Source organism: Danio rerio, chromosome 1 (assembly GCF_049306965.1).
Source record: "Danio rerio strain Tuebingen ecotype United States chromosome 1, GRCz12tu, whole genome shotgun sequence".
NCBI classification, from domain to species: domain Eukaryota; kingdom Metazoa; phylum Chordata; class Actinopteri; order Cypriniformes; family Danionidae; genus Danio; species Danio rerio.
Window position 1 is genome coordinate 56249064 of NC_133176.1, and position 18377 is coordinate 56267440.

Sequence of the window (18377 nt, forward strand, 5' to 3'; positions counted from 1 at the left end):
AACACGCAGGTGTTCTGTGCTCCAGCAAATGCTTTTTCTTTAAAGAACAAACATGAAGTCACGCTCTCTGCTGCTGAGGCACGAATTAATCAGTCGAAAGGCTGTTCGGAGTGGATGAGTCTTGATTTTAATTTAAGCAATGGCGAGCAGCAATTAAAAATGAAGCAGTCATACTTACGACAAGCTAATTAGATTAGTTGAAACAGAAAATGTGGTGCCAAGTGTCATTTTTCTAATGTAAAACGCTCGACTCTGGTGGAGTTTGAAGGAATGTGCTTGGTTTAATTAAATCTAAATAACTGTCCTATGAGTGTGAAGAGAGAGTCATAGCCAAGGAGCTATAAACAGCAGCTGAAAATCAAACACGCTCTTATCTTTTGCCAATTTGCTGGTTAGTTTGCTTTCTTTCCTCAGATGCAAGATTGATTCAAAAGAAGTGATTCAAAAACAATGAATCCCTTTTGTCTGTGTCCAGTATCTTCTCTATATGAAATATATGAAGGCTATTTTAAAATGCATGTGAAGTGTAGGAGTGCTCCGGTGAGCTCCAGCACAAACACATATTATGAACATCTCGACATGCGAAAGTGTTCCTCCGTATGTTTTCATCGAAGTTGTTTACAATACTGATAAATCCACAGAATTTGAAATGTAGTCAAATGTGTAAACATTTAGCAGTGGTTAGCGTTTTTGCCTGTGTATGTCTCTGAGACAAAGCAGCAGCATTAATGCTAAAGCTTTACATCAACGTGAAACTATCAACAAAAGCCTAACCGCTATTATGTTTACAAATACAAGCGCAGCCGTTTAGAGATCATTTCTGGTTAATGATGTCAGAATTGACCGGTATTTTGGAACAGATGTGTAAATAGGCTTTTACAGAAAAATTCCGGAACGACCTCGCCTGTGCCAGCAGAGCTTGTTTAAATTTGAATTTAGCACTTGTTCCGTTCTGGAAGACGTTCTGGAATTTTTCCGGATATTTACCAGTATCACTGTGTGAAAGGGGCTAATAAGTGTGTATAGATGTTTCCCAGTACTGGGTTGCAGCTGGAAGGACATCTGCTGTGTAAAACATATGCTGGATAAGTTCATAACATTTCATTCCGCTGTGGTGATCCCTGATGATTTACTTTACTTTTGAACTTTGATATAGATAGTTTGAAAATGGCATTTGATTTAATATGTTTAATAATTATAATATAATAAAAAATGTCAAATGTATGCAGTATTACTAATTTAAAATTTCCATTGTTTAATTTTCAAAAAAGCACATTTATTTTTGCCCAAAATCCCTGATGTTTTTCGATTATATACACTTATTTTATTGTTTTTTAATTTTTTACATTTTTTTATTTGATTTATTTATTTTTTTACCTGGTCATGTGTGCTTTGAATCGAATATTCTCAGGTTTTCATTTCATTGCATCCTATAATAAAATGCTCATTACACTGTAAAAATGTTAAACTAATCTATTTTTTGTTGCTTTATCTTATTTTAATAAGTTAATCAGGTTTTAAGAAACATTTTTATGTTATACAAAGTTGAACTTAATATTTTAGTCAGTTTAATAAATGTAAGTTGAGACGACTAGAAAAGTTTGGTTTGAAGTTTCAAAAATTGCATTCAACTAAGAAATTTAAGGCGATAAGGTTTTTTTTGCACTGTATAACCCCTACGTAATACTCCAATGAGTGTCTTTTTAAGGGATAAAGCCTTATTTCCATCCCTTAAAAATGCTCAAAACTCAAAACTGTTGGGTTGATTTGCCGTTAATTTAAGTTTAACTGAAAAAAATTAACCCAACTTCAGGATTTGCCAATTTTGACTCAATGCTGGGTTACGACAACCCAGTATTTTTTCCTTAGTCTTTGTCTCCACAGCCTGTAAACTGCACTTAGTCATATTACAAAAGCTGCTTTGGCAGCTCACCGGTCAGTATTTTCCACTCTTGATGTTCAGAAACACAAACAAAAAACACTTTAAGAGATTTAAGCATTCTTATTGATCATTTAGGTCATCAGTGTTTATTATAGCTCTTATTATTAAAGCGATTCCAATAATATAACTCCTTATGCTATTGTCTTATTGTTGTGTTGTGGACTCCATGCTTTACAAAACGCTGGGATCCACACAATTCCTTAATGTTGTCCCAGTGTAAATCAATTATATTAGCTTAATAGGGTTTACAATTTTAAGTAGATTAAACATAAAAAATAAAGATGTGCACCCAAACAAAGCCTTAAGCATTGTGTTGTTTGAGTTCATTTTAAATAACTAGAATAAGCAGCAAAACTCTTTTTTTAGTCGAAACTGTGGGGTTAATCTGGTGTTAAATTAAGTTTAATTGAAAACAAATTAACCACACATTGGATTTGTCCATTTTTGACCCAACACCGGGTTACGGCAATCCAGCATAATTTTTCTTTAGAGTCGGTCTGTGTCTCCACAGTCTGTAAACTGCAATGTAAACACTTAATTTTATTACAAAAGATGCTTTGACAGTTCCACTTATAGTTCGCCGGTCAGTATTTTCCACCCTTGATGTTAAGAAATACAAAAACACTTTAGGAGATTTAAGCAATCTTATTGGTTATTAAAGTGATTGACAAGGTGCGCGAGCGCGCGACGTGTCTGAGGAGAGACGAGGTGGGGAGGGGTGAGAAGGGTGCATGACGATGCCTATTTGAGGACCGGGAGGGAGACGCAAGATTACCGGGAGATCATCACTCGTTTGCGGGCATCCGGAGACTCGCGAAACTTCCCGTCCTACTCATAATTCTCTCTTCATATAGCCGTAAGCCTATTACATATCCATAGAACACTGTGATATAACCGCGCTCGGATCGGATCGCTTTCTCACTGCAATAGAACCGCTCCAGGGTTCGTTTCAGTCGAGCCGAGACCAACTCATTCAAGCGATCTCAGAGCGATTACTTTGGCGCGGAACAGAGCGCGAATGCCCTGTTCACATATGCCAATCGAACCGCGCTAACTGGGCAAACGAGATACGTTCCGAAACAAAAGTGTAGGTGTGAAAGCACCCTGTGTCTCCACAGTCTGTAAACTGCACCGCAAACACTTCATTATATTACAAAAGATGCTTTGACAATTGAAAACGTGGCCCGCCAGGTCAGTATTTTTCATTCTTGATGTTCAGAAACACACACACACACACACACACACACACACACACAAAACATTTTATTAGATTTAAGCCTTCTTATTGGTTATTAAGGTGATCAGTGTTTATCAAAGCTCTTATTATTAAAGCGATTCTAATATAACTCCTTATGCTATTGTCTTATTGTCCTCCTTCATGGCGTCTCAATGCAAATCAATTAAGTAACTTAATAGTGTTTACAATTTTAAGTTGTTTGATCATAAAACAATTAAGCTGTCCCCCAAAAAACCTCAAGCATTGTGTTGATTGAGTTCATTGTAAATAACTAGTCAGAACAAGCAGCAATTTTTTTCAGTCAAAACTGTTGGGTTAATCTGCTGTTAAATTAAGTTAAAAAAATAATAATAACCCAACGTTAGATTTGTCAATTTTTGACCCATCGCTGGGTTATGATAGCCTAGCATTTTTCTTTAGAGTCTGTCTGTGTCTCCACAGTCTGTAAACTGCACCGCCAACAATTCATTATATTACAAATGACGCTTTGGCAATTGAAAATGTGGCTCGCCAGGTCAGTATTTTCCACTCTTAATGTTCAGAAACACACACACACACAAAAAAAACACTTTAAGAGATTTAAGCATTCTTAAAAGTTTTTAAGGTGATCAGTGTTTATATTAGCTCTTATTATTAAAGCGATTCCAATAATGTAACTCCTTATGTCATTGTCTTATTGTCCTCCTTCATGTCGTCTCAATGCAAATCAATTAAGTTAATAGTGTTTCCAATTTTAAGTTGTTTGACTATAAAACAAATAAGCTGTCCCCAAAAAACCTCAAGCATTGTGTTGATTGAGTTAATTTAAATAACTAGTCAGAACAAGCTGCAAAACTCTTTTTTAAGTCAAAACTTTTGGGTTAATCTGCTGTCAATTTAACTTTAACTGAAGAAAAAAAAAATTAACCCAACGTTGGATTTGTCCATTTTTGACCCAACGCTGGGTTATGACAACCCTGCATTTTTTCTTTAGAGTCTGTCTGTGTCTCCACAGTCTGTAAACTGCACCGCCAACACTTCATTATATTACAAAAGATGCTTTGGCTGTTGAAAACGTGGCTCGCCAGGTCAGTATTTTCCACCCTTGATGTTTAGAAACACAAAAAAAGCCCAAAGACATACAGTCTCTCGCAAGCTTTTTGCCCTATCGTCTGCTGTTTGATGTACTGAGAGTGAAATTGTATTCCCTCACTGGGTTTGTTTGCTTTTCTTCAATGCGTCTGTCATGGCAGCAAATAATAAAAAAGAACAGAAGCAACCATTTGGAGTGTTTTCTCCTGCTGAGATCAATAAAAACATTTCATTCTGTGGAATTGCGCCAAGACTCTTCTGGTTCCTGGAGGTGTCCGCTCCGGTCTAAAATAACCAGCAATAACACCAGTCCGCGGGCTTTTGGATGCGAAAAAGCCTTGCGACATCAAAGTGACCCATAATGAAGAGGAGAACAAGTGTTCACCTCTGTTTAAGACCAAGACAGAGAAGATCCAAAGCACAAACCGCATTACTGAAGAAAACGAAGTCTGTTTTCTAGGATGGTTGCCAGGGTGTTGCTATGTGGCTGCTACGTTATTCCAAGTAAAAAGAATCCACATTCTGTTTTCTGTGATGTCATGATCCCTACGTAGGGTTCTTATTTTGCACACTGTAGTAGAGGCCTGTTGTGAAGGTCAAACAGTTTATAATACATGTTTTTAGAGTGCAACAGGTTCACTCTGTATGTGTTAAGTCCAAGAGAGTCTCTGCCAACCTGTTTAACGGAAAATTGTGCCAGTTTGTTGCATTAGAAGAGCTCCCAAATACTATTAAAGCACATTTCACATGTGTCATGCACTCAAACAAATGTTTTTGCCACTTGTTCAAACTAGTTATTTTAAATGATCTCAACACAATTCTTGAGTTTTGTTGGAGGGAAACTTAATTGTTTTATGTTGAGTCAACTAAAAATTGTAAAAAACTATAGTCCTTTTTTACATTTAAGCAATTTAAGCGGGTTTCTCAGAAGCAGAAGTCATCATAGTTGGTGAACTTAGAGGACAGTGAATGGGAGAGTACAACAAATCATTTTATACAATCCTATTTGCTGAAACAATAAAAGAAGAATGCCACGATGGTGTTATCGAGACTTTCAGAAAAAAAGAAAACAATTGTGTGAGACGGATAACGGCAGCCAGAGGAGAGAATAACGTCAAGTTTACTCTCGACCCCATAGAAATGCATCGCACAAGCGGTAATTCGTTTTTTTGTAATTTGTCTCAAAGATGATATAATACAACCATAAATTAATATAAATGTTCATCCTTAAAAAAAAAAAAAAATATTAAACATTTTAAGGATTTAAAATTATGATGACTGTTAAACACATCTAAACAAGTCTTGTGAAAGGGGTCCATTAAGTTATTTTTGTACTGTGTAGAGACCACAACACAACTATAAGATGATGACATATGCAATTATATTATTGGAATCACTTTAATGATGAGAATTATAATAAACAGTCATAACCGTAATAACCAATAAGAATCCCTAAGCAACAAGAATCCAGACAGCAAAACTGCAGTGTGTGTTTAAAATGAGCAATAATCTCAATAATCCAATCGATGTGCACTTCAGAAAAAAAAAATTGCTGTTTGTTCAAACAAAATTAAAATGAGCTAAAACAACACAATTCTTGAGTTTTTTCAGTGACAACTTAACTGTTTATGTAAAAAAAAAAAAAAAAAAAAAAAAACACCTGCCACCGGGACGTCTTTTGCGGTCTCCAGAAACGTCTGTAAAGGTATGTTTTCAAAATGAGCCTGGGTTGGATTAATAAGAAATATAAATGAATAGTATATTAATCATTTACTTATACTCATTCTAAATAATCTTAAAAAAACACCAACTATCCTTAAATAACTGGTTCATAAATAAAGCAATACATAATTTAGTAATAATCATTAACAAAGTATGAAACCACAATTATACATGTGCTCATAAGTCAAGAAAACAGCGTTTGTAGCTGTATTTATAAACTGTTTGCTAACATCTATTAATGTAAAGTTCACAAAGAAAGAATTCACTATTTGCTAATGCCTAATAAAAGATTCATATTGTGTAGTTATTATAAAGTGTTGCCCAGTTATTTTTCATGTTGTGAACCTGCCTTTAGGCTGTTTTTGAAAGATGCAAAAAAAATGCACACCTACGACCATGACCCCTAGATCTCGAGCAGCATGACTTAACCTGAAGCCACGTTGCTCTCATTTCTTCTCAAGCAGGGGTTGAGAAATCTCATTTGCGCCTCTTGAAGCAATAATGACTCGTGCAATAAAAACACATGGAGCTCTTGATAGCCCAGAGAGGAGATTTCCAATGCGCTTGATATGTTTGCACTGCGCAATTGGATGATTTCGAGTTTGAACAGATGTAAAAACTACAGAGAGCTGTGCCCGAGCCGCGCCGCTCTTGAGATTGAATCCTCCTGTGGGTGGATTTCGCCATGTGTTCAGATCAATTAATTGATTTTATGAATCCGCGGTTATCGTCTGCGTCACGTCTGAATTACCATAAATATGAGTTTCAGACTAAAAGTGCTCACGTCCTCATTGAACTCTGGGAAATGTTATGAATGATCCGAAGGCCTGTTTCCTGAATTAAATCACTGAGGGTGATGCCTTCTGGGTGCTTCTGCTTATCTATTTTGACATATTTTTTTTCCTCGTTCATTGTTATGGTTATTACGGTGTCAGTCATTGCGGTTGTGAGAGTGAATTCTGCATTTATATGTGCACGTCTCTACTGGAATTTTGCAGCGTCTACTTGTTTTGAAGGGTTTTTTGTGAATGTCCAACTATGAATAAATCTAAACTCATTTTGATTAGTAATGTGCATGTTAAGCACTTCATTTTTAACTCTAAAGGTGATTTAAAGCACCACGAGGATGGTGACGACCAGGTTCGAGTCCGGGGAAGAGCGGTTCCAGAAATCAGGTAAGACAAAAACAGAATCCAAATAATAAAGTGAACGAGTTCATAACAGGGTGAGAATGTGGTGAAATCCGAAAACGTGGTCAAAATCAGACGAGGGCTTTTCTTTTACTGGACGGCTTTTGTAAATCGTTGCTTGGGTTTAGGGAAGCAAGCGGCCGGGCTGGTCAATCGGTAAAACCTGTTGGGTTTAGGGAAAGAGGAGGAGGAGGGTGGGTTGGCCGGTTGCCCAGTCAATCATTCAGTCATTTAGTCAGTCAGACAGACGGTTCACTCGACAGGGGCCTCCAGCAACTTTACGAGAGAACAGCGCAGGTGTGAACGGCATTCACGAGAGACGCTCGAGATGCGAAAAAATCCACACAGCGGCCTCTCGCGGATTCTTGAAAACAAAAACTGCACAAATACCTACCTCCCGGGACGTATATACATTTCTGAAGAGCACCAAATAAGTCCCAGGAGCTACGTTTTTTTTTGGCAATTTTTGTATTCACGATTCCACCAGAGGTCGATGTGTTCACTTTTGAGATCTCAAATTTGTTTAACGCAGGGAGAACATGCAAACTCCACACAGAAATGCCAACTGACCCAGCCAAGGCTTAAACCAGCGACCTTCTTGCTGTGAGGCAACAGCACTACCTACTGCACCACTGCGTCGCCTGTTATTTTAGTTGTTTATTTTATTTTTTTGGATTCTGTTTTTGTCTTAACCACTTTCTGGAACTGTTCTGCATCGAACTCGAACCTTGTCGTTTTGATCAACTCCTCTGCGTCTCAAGTACGCCGACGGACATGGCAAGCTAACGGGACAAACTGGTAACAGTGGGAAATCTGTCCACATGGAGATAAGCTGTTAGCACGAAAAGGAACAACGTCATACCGCTTCATAGCATTCATTTTAAAAATGAAATGCAGCCATACGTACCTCTGGCTACATAATTCACAATCTCCAGAAACAAATATAGAGCTACGTTTTCAGAAAGAGCCTATGTTGCATTTTGCTGTATGTGTAGTATTTTGTATTTCCTATATTATAAAAAATGCCAAAACCTTAAAATATTTATATTTTTCTAAACATACTGTCACATACTGTCATAAACCCAATACTCAAGCACAATGACCAAACATTGTGCACCAAAGTCTTACTCATAGCTTCATTTGTACAGCCTTGGGCAGTGTTTACTATAGCTCCAATTCCATACGGTCCTTTTTACATTTTCTTCGAGAGCTTTGAAGCTCGTCATAACTACCTTTTCCAGCTCCCGGCATCAAGAAGCAGAAAAGAAAAGCCGAAAAGCTAGAATGCAGTCTTTGAGAGCCGGTGTCGATACAGCAGAAGTGAAAGAGAATGGCTAATACGTCTGACGTGACGACCGATCGATTACCACCCTTCCCGCTGTGTTTTTTTAGCCCGAAGACCACGAGGCTGGATTTTTTAAAGTTCAGCTTCTGCTTCTGTCGGTTCTGCACAGAGTCAGCAAGAGCTCCGATGCACACCATGTCAATAAGCATTAAAATGAGTGAGGAAAAGAGGACGGCGTATTGAATGCGAGGCTGAAACACAAGCAGCTCTTAATGTCAATGCTGTCTGAGGAGCATTGGAGACTCGGGCTGTAAGAGTAGCGATGCTTTAAGATCTACTCAACGCATGACCCAAACTCCTGTCTTAACCTCTGCTTATTTAGGAGTGACAACCCAAAATACATTTACCTTGCTTTTTCTATGGCTGCACAAGAAAACTGGGCACCATACGCGTGTCCATTGCTTTTCATTAATGTTGCATTAGCGCTAAAAGCTTCCAGAGAAGTGAAAGGGAGAAATACGAAATTGACCAATCTGTCTTTTTTTTTTTTTGCAGCTAAAATGGCTAGGAGCTATAATTGTGACGTTTAAACTCGGAAATATGAACAACCCAGAAAGATTTGAGTACAACGTCCATTTGTCACATGTTGACGCACTAATAAACATCAGAAATGCACAAAAATTATACTTTTTGTTGCATTTTTGCATTCAAGTTCATACTGTCAAAAAGACCCCCGAATACTTACTGTATTTTGCATGTCAGGCCGGTAATTTAGACCAGGCACTCAGGAATGTTTGTTTTAAGCACCATCTCCATCGTGTTAACGTCACATAAAACTGTTGTCATGCCAACTTGCTATTGTAAACAGAAGCTTGCAATACCGAAGACTCTTGACCTTATTCTTAATGTACCAGCCATTGGACTGTTTTTGGCTCCAGACTTCCAGTCTCATTCACTTCCATACATTTTTTAAACGTTAAAAACAGACTGTTATGTTGTGAACTAATCATATCTTATTTTATTATGCTAGTTTTTATGTACAGTCATGAACAAACTTGTTTGTAGAGAAAGTAGTTTGACCGTTTTTGGACGATATTATTATTCTTAGTCATTTCGCCAGTGGGAAGTTCTAAAACAATCGAAAAAAATGAGCACACTTCTGCATTGAATAATAAGGTCAATAGAATACTTGAGATTGCATGTGATGGCATTAGCAATGTTTCCATCCAAAAATGCGAATTAAATTTATACGCAAAACTGGAATGTCGCATAAAAGATGTGCAAATAAAGCAGTGTTTCCATCCAACGAGTCAAAGCAAACAAAATAGTCGCTTCCTGACTAACTGGCGCAAAAGTCAACAGTAAAAGTGGAACTTGCTGCAGTAGGAGAAGCTGCTTGAGTGTTTTCTCCATTTAATAAATGATTTGCGCCTCAGAAAGCAATCCTGACATGCAGTTAACGCGCAGTGGCATTTGAAGGCGCGAGACGTTGAGCACAGACGTTGAAATGGTTTTCAGGCGTTTTATATTGACCAAAACAACATTTCAGAATTTTTACAGCAGCAGTTCCCAAACTGGGGTGCATGCACCCCTAGGGGTTTGACCAGCAGGGATGCGCAAGAAAATGTTTGTAATGGCAGAAAATTTGATCTTTTATTATTATTATGCGGCAATGCAGTGGCGCAGTAGGTAGTGCTGTTGCCTTACAGCAAGAAGGTCGCTGGTTCAAACCTCGGCTCAGTTGGCGTTTCTGTGTGGAGTTTGCATGTTCTCTCTGCGTTCCCGTAGGTTTCCTCCGGGTGCTCCGGTTTCCCCCACAGTCCAAAGAAATGTCGTACAGGTGAATTGGGTAGGCTAAATGTATGTGTGTGTGTGTGTGTGTGTGGATGTTTCCCAGAGATGGGTTGTGGCTGGAAGGGCATCCGCTGCGTAAAAACATGCTGGATAAGTTGGCGGTTCATTCCGCTGTGGCGACCCCAGATTAATAAAGCGTCTAAGCCGTCAAGAAAATGAATGAATGAATTATTTTTATGCATTTATTTTGGGTAAACTTCACATGTCATATTTCTTAGAGAAAAGAAATTCACTGAGAGAGAAACAAAAAAAAAATCACGTTACAAATTGTAATTTACAACCTATGCATAGACATCTCGCTGTTCCACGTCTGTCTCGAAATAGCCCCGCCCTTTCACATTAGGCGCTAAGTGATAAAACATTCATAACTCTTTTTTTTCCCCGCTTACTATAGTCATTAAAATGGACACCTGGGTAAAAACTGGCTCTTTAAAGAAGTCAAGTGACAGTAGGGATAAACCATCTATATCTGCCTCTTCTATGGAGACGTGCAGCAGCCTTGAATATATGGCAGGGCTCGACAATAAGGCGAGGCGCTTGGGCCAGTGTGCACAGTGCTGCCTTGTCAAAAAAGTTTACCTTGGCAGCGACTGACTGTCAATTGCATGCAAATACAATCTTAGGGTGCTTTTACACCTAGACAATTGTTTCGGAATCTGTCTCGTTTCCCCCGTTAGCGCAGTTTGTTTGGCATATGTGAATCCAGCAGTCGCTCGCATCCGCTCCAAATCAATCTGACCGAGATCACCTGAATGAGTTGGGTCTCTGCTATATGCCTTAAAAACACAAAAATGACAAACCTTCACTCTATTATGGTGGGCTTAGCAGTGACTCTACAAATTGCCCTAATAGCTCATGATTAGGCCCACATGGAATCTGCGCGCGCAGAATTCCGCAGATTTTCTGCCGATTTTCCGCAGAATTTCCGCAGATTTCTGCCGATTTTTAGAACATTATTAATTCTGTTTATTTACTTGAGTAAATGTGTAAATCTGAATTTAGTCAGTTTTTATTCAGTAATTTATTACTTTTTATTTCAAATATTAAGGTTTTAGTTATGATACTCGCTGGATACTCCCAAAATAATTCCGCAGAAATCCGCAGATTTTTACCAAAATTCTCAGCAGAAATACCAAAAAATGTCCGCAGATTCCGTCTGGTCCTACTCATGATCAACTATAATTCAGACTCAACATGCAACTATTGCAGATGCACACATTACGATATCGATCCTGAAATGATATACGTCTAGCCCTAATGTGCAGTGTTGTGTTCATATTTATGATTATGTTTTACGGTGGTTCTGCGAGATGTGAGATTTCATTCCACTGTATGTCCACACATTAGTGGAACGACATTAAAGCTCAACTGAGCTTGACTTGATCAGTTTCCCCATCTCCTCTTCTGTGTTTGCTGTGCGTCCTGAGAATTGCATGACTTGTGGTGTGTCCATGATGAGTGATTGAACGCTCTACTTTTCTTCAATGCCTGAAAAAAATCTCTACATTATGGCTTCATCTCATAACACCTGTCAGATTGAAGCCCCTGCTTGGTTATTAACCAGCAGCCTCTTTATTAAACTCCCCTGTCAAACAGCACATCATAAAGAGCCAAAACAGAAGAGCCCAAAAGCAGAGCGCGATCTCTCTCCATCTATAGGGTAAGCATCTCCAATCATTATCCCGCCATCTCTGCTTGCCTTTCTCTATGTGTGTGAAGTCAATGTTATTGACACACAGGCTTACCGGAGCTTTCTTAACCAGCTCTTTGTGGCGGTTTATTCCCTGCTAAAGTTGAGAGGTGAGCGTGTCTTTGCCTAATGGCCTGTTTTGGAAGTTTTCTAAATCCGATATCTGATGCAGTAAGTGGAGGGTTTTAAAGGCGATGCTTGTAAATGTTATTAAACTGACATTTACTGTTGCATCGACTCGTCAATTAGCTTTGATAATAGTAGCAGGAGTTACGCTGCTGGGATTGTGGGATTTTCTGTGTGCGTGTTCATTAATCAAATGTCAATAGCAGTTAATTGGCTAAAAGATGTAATGAGTATTTTTTCTTTAAAAAGGCTAAATGTAAGAATTTGGAGGTGTTATTTGGATTTAATTGCCAATGTAATGAACAGCTTGTAATGAAACTGAAACAACTTTAGGTTGCGTGTATGAAGGCTTGATTTTTATGTGAAAGAATCAAAAGGATGACGTGTACACTTACCGGCCATTTTATTAGGTACACCTCACTAGTACCGGGTTGGAGCCCCTTTTGCTTTCAGAACTGCCTTAATCAACAAGGTACTGGAAATATTCCTCTGAGATTTTGCTCCATATTGATATGATAGCATCACACAGTTGCTGCAGATTTGTCGGCTGCACATTAATGATGCAAATCACTCGTTCCACCACATCCCAAAGGTGCTCTATTGGATTGAGATCTGCTGACTGTGGAGGCCATTTGAGTACAGTGAACTCATTGTCATGTTCAAGAAACCAGTCTGAGATGATTTACGCTTTATGGCATGGCGCGTTATACAGTAGCCCATCCGCCTCAAGGTTGGATGCATTCAGAGATGCTTTTCTGCAGACCTCGGATGTAACGAGTTGTTTATTTTTGGTTTACACTTTTATTTATTTTTACATAATCATCTAAATGTTGTTCTCAGGATGCATCTGAATGCTCATTATCAGCATATCTCTTCTCAATTTTAATTTTAGAATTGATTTTTGATAGAGCCATGAAGACCAAATAGAAGGAGTGTAATAAGAAAATTCGGACAGAAATTTAAGCTTTTATTGAGCAAAGATCCTTTAAAGGCACAATATGTATGTTTATTTTCAGTAAAATATGTAAAAACCATTACAACAGTGTTATATGTTTGACTGACTTTGGTACTTACATTATGCCAAATGTTTCACAGAATGTTCAAATCTTTAGAAATAAGCTATTTTAACTAGCGAGACAGAGTGTGTGGTGTGTGTTCATGCTAGTGACAACACACACCCTCCATTTCTGGTTTGGTTTCATAGAAAACAGGGAAGCATCCAATAATATGTTAAGTGTTTCATTAGATTACACAGAGCAGGATCATAACAGAAGCCTAAATTGTATTTAGTCTGATAAAACAACATTTGTTTTTCTCTGCGTGATTATGAGCTGAAGTACCAGAAGCAGCGGACTGTGGCATAATAAAAGCTCCACTGGTTTCCTGCCATGCCAAACTCATCTCTCATCAGCAATTGTTTCAGCATTTCTCATAAAACGTGGTTAATGTCTCCTCATAATTCTTTAGCTCATCCATTTCTGCAGGAGTTCTGTTGGATGTTTAAGACCACAACCTCCACGATTCCACATTCAGTCACTATGTGATCAAAATACGTCTTTGTTTGTTGTGAATACACGCCCTCTAGTGGCCAAACTTTAATACTGTTCCATTAAAGGTCTCGTGAAGTGCTTTGAAATGTGCATTTTTATTCATGCTTGAAGTAATCCTAACCAAGAAATGAAGAGAGGGTGGGACATAGAGTAGCTCCTCCCCTTTAAAAAACAGACAAACTGTCACTATTATTTATGCATTTATTTCTTTTGTTTGTAATTGTAAACATTTTAAGTAAATGTTATTTGTATACTATGTTTATAAAAATATAATAAACATAATATTAAAACACAGGTCATAAGCAAAAAAGAAAACTGCCAAAAGTGTTATGTTTTATCAAAGTTTTGCCATGCAGTGAGAGTGCTTGAGCTTAAGCACATCAAATGAGAAGCATCTTGAAGGGGGCGGAGCATGTCAGACACTAAAGAGCTTTTGATTGGTCATGATTTGATGAGAAACCAAAGTATGAGGATGATGTGAATTATTAATAAATTGATCCATTTATGTGAAAGTGACAAACTACAAGCTTTTCTTGGTCTTATCGGTTTTATATCTCCTAAACGCAATTTTTTTGCACTCTTTTGGTACGCAGTAGCCTATAGATATCCAAGAATTAGCAATACTGATTCTAACATCTAAAAAAACATTATTTTAATTGTATGGGACCTTTGAGCTGATTTAAAGTAAAATAAATTGTAGCTTAGTATCACAGAAATTAACAGCATTGTACACTAAATAACTGTTTGTTAACTATTATAAAGTGTGCCTAAGTATATTTTGGCACACTTTCTAAGCGTTGTCAGACTTGCCCTTTACAACAGTATGGCTTTTTTTCCTAAGAGGATGTTTTGTGATGCTTCACATACTGTGGTTTCAGCAGTCTGACCTGTATCCATTCATGGTCATGTTTCTCTTCAGCTTCCTGGAGAGGGTATGCTGTACATGGATGTTTTGTGAGCCGTGTCTGTATCTCTGTCAACTTGTTTTCTTCATCTCCCGTCCCGTGATTTCTCAACTCCAGCTGTCTGGCTGTCAGATTTCATTATTTGTTGTTAGTTGTACTTTTACTCTGACAATTGAATGTCATTTATGAGTTATGCCGATGGGAGAGATACAAAGTCTGTCTTGTTTTTAAAGGGTTGCAGTGTGTGATGTTTTCTTCTGTTCCTTACCTGTGGAAAAACCTCTCTGCTGTAATCTCAAATCCTCCACTTCTCTTTGTTCCATTGTCTGCTTTTTTTTTTTCTTCAATCCCAATTTATTATTTTGCCATCTCGCTTTCTTCTTTTGCTGTATTGTCCAGTCGTTCCCTCGATTTTTCTATTTCTGCTCTCTTTACTTTATTTCTCTGTTATTGCCTTGAAGTCCTTCTGGGAAGTTATTATATGTTGAGGTTGCAATGGAAATGTGATGTGCGTTCAAATGAAGGATTTTTAAGGATGTTAGTTGTGATTACGCTTAAATCATGCCAAGGATAGTTTGGACTTATAAAAAATATGTTGAATTCCAAAAAGTATATAATTCTAAGATTATAATTTAGGATTGAAGTATTAAAGGGAAAAGTCAGAATTGTGATATGGAAACTTGAGAGATGGGAAACTTGAAATTGCTTGATGTAAAGTCCGAATTGCAAAGTATAAACTCAGAATTGGCAAATGTGAACACAGACTTGCGCATATGTAAACTCAGAATTGCCAGATATTAACACTGAATTGCGCTGTGTAAATTTGGCAATGGCCAAAATAAACTTGGAATTGGCCAAAGTAAACTTGGCATTGTCATATTTGGAAATATGTAAACTCTGAACTGTACGATTTAAGCTTAGAATGCTCGATTTAAAGTCGGAATTGTGAAGTGTAAACTTGGATTTGCAAGATTTTGGAAATGCCAGACATAAAGTTGGAATTGAATTAAACTTAGAATTGTGAAGTGTAAACTTGGAATAACCAGATGTAAACTCAGAATTGCTGGAATTAAAATTACAATTAAACTAAGTTAAACTTGACATTGCCAGAAATAAATTTTGCATTGTGAGAAGTAATCTTGTAATTTCCTGATTTAAACTTGGAATTGTGAGGAATAAATTTGGAATTGCCATATTAAACTTGAAATTGCCAGAATTAAACTTGGAATTGCAAGGTGGAATTCCACCTCGAGGAATAATCTTGGAGTTTCCTCATTTAAACTGCAAATTGTGAGGCGTAAACATGATATTGATAGAATTAAACTCGGAAGTGCGATGTGTACATTTGGAATTGTCAGATTTAAACTTGCAATTGTGAGACGTAAACTTGGAATTGCCAGATTTAAAGCAAGAATTGTGATGAATAAAGTTGGAACTGTCTGATTGAAACTCAGAATTGTGACGAATTTGCTTGTAATTGTTAGATTTAAACTTGGAATTGCCAGATTTAAACTTGGAATTGTGAGGCGTAAACTTAAAATTGCCAGATTTAAACTAGGAATTGTGAGGCGCAAACTTGGAATTGTCACATTTAAACTCGAAGTTGTGAGGCGTAAACTTGGATTTGCCAGATTTAAATTGGAATTGTCAGAATCAAAGTAGCAATTGTGAGGTGGAAACTTAGAATTGCCAGATTTAAAGAACTTGGAATTGCTAGAAATAAGTTTGGAATTGTCAGATGTAGAGTTGGAATTTAATAAATTTGGAATTGTGAGGTGTTATCTTAAAATAGCAGGATTCAATTTAAAATTGCCAGATTTAATCTCAGAATTCATAGATAATCACAATTTTGTATCCAATGGTAAAAACGGAAGTCCATATGATTCAGCATCAGAAGGAAATTGAAGTAACAGTAATTTACATCCGCCTTGATTCTTTAATCCCAGGTTTCCCGCTGGTAATTACAACATTGCTGCGCCGCTTGTATGCGCTCATCTTTTAAATGCGATCACTCTAACATGACTTGAAGGCAGCGTTTCTGTCTGTCTCTCCGTCTCTCTTCAGATTCCTGGTTTCTCCTCTGCTGCTGCTTGTGTGTGCCGCTCACCTGCTGAGCGTGAGATTGCTCTCAGGCTTCCACTAATTGCTTTTCTGCAGCGAGCGAGCGGAGAGGAAACCATTCGCCTTTGTGAATTTACTGAAGCTCTGGACGTGTCTGATCTGCAGTTTCTGGCAGCTCTTCTCCTCCTCTGCCTCCTCACTCCATCATGGACAGCAAGTGTCTGTCTTTGGGCTTTAGAGGTGCTGTCAGGTTGGAGATTCAGTTCAGGACTCCGTAAGAGTGCATTAGTCCCATCCACTTTGTCAAGGATATATATATATATATATATATATATATATATATATATATATATATATATATATATATATATATATGAATATATATGGAACTGTAAAAAATGCTGGGTTCCACACAATACCTTTATGTTGCCCCAACATAAACTGAGTTAACTACAAATTTAAGTTGACTGAACATAAACATTTAGGTTGTGCCATAAAAACATAAGCATTGTGTTGTTTCAACTAGGGCTCAGCGATAAAAATGGTTGTGATGGCCAACATTGTGTCCCCACATTAAACATGGGTATTTACACACACACACACACACACACACACACACACACACACACACACACACACACACACACACACACACTTTATAATTCTTAATTTAGCATTTCTCATATTAGTTACAGATTCGACACAATAATGACAGACACAGTTTAATACACTTCACATTTTTATTTTCATTTCCAATAATTTCATGTCATAAGTTACTAGTTTGGAGTGCACACTTTCTCGTTCTTTTGACAAGATTTATTGACATTTATTTCTTTGAGTTTAAGTTACCTGTGAGATACAGGATGACGTGGCTCAGTGCTCCAGATGGAGGTCCGGTTGCTCTAAGGGACCGGCTGGCAACATTTGCCGACATTTTGTTCCGCCTGACCAAACCAAAATACTAATTGGCTGAGGGGGGTGTTGGAATGTTTATTTCTTTATTTTTGTTTATTAGTAGTAATTGAATTGCTAGTTTGTTTATATATTGATTAATTAACTTTAAGTGTATTTTTTGCCTATGTTTGGTGGTTGTTTTGTATTAGTTTGTGATGTTTAGTCAACTTTTTGTAATGGACTAGTCCCTGTCTTCTGTGTATATAAGTCCCGTTTTTGTGTTTGAAGAGAGGTCTGCTTTTCTTTTTCTCTTTGTTTGTTTGTATGATTTGGTTATGTTTTGTTTGCTTTAAGTCTAGATTTGACTTTAATTAATTCAAATGCTTTAATTTGTAATTTTGTTCGTAATTAATACATTTATTTTCTTTTGGAAACTTTGTGTTCGTTGCCCTTGACTGTTTGGTCCCTCACAATTGTATTATATTTATTGACTGAACTCCATTGTCAATATTGATTAAAGTTGGAGTTTTGGTTTAAAGCGCTATAGTTTTATTAAAATGTGGCTGCTAAGCGCGCACCTTGGAAGCAATGCCAAAAAGCTTAGGGTGTCAGTTTGTCATTTCCAATGGAGGCGCAACTTGCATGACATGCTTATGGGACTGACATGCATTTTCCAGCCGCTCCTAGTTGAAAACATCTGAACTTTTTTGAATGCCGCAAGAGCACCGCGATTCATGCAAGAAGTAGTAACCAATCTGCTTCACACTTTGTATGGAATATACACATTTCAGCAACACCGGCAGACTAATTACCTCAAAAAAACACAGCGTATCCAAACACTGCAGCACTT

The 18377-nt window shown here is 37.6% G+C and overlaps 1 protein-coding gene across 11 annotated transcripts in view; it reads left to right on the forward strand.

The window, feature by feature from the left end:
* The window catches only part of inpp4b (inositol polyphosphate-4-phosphatase type II B), a 405814-nt gene that overhangs the window by 68082 nt on the left and 319355 nt on the right, over nucleotides 1-18377 (forward strand). The gene's annotated exons all lie outside the window — the stretch shown is intronic.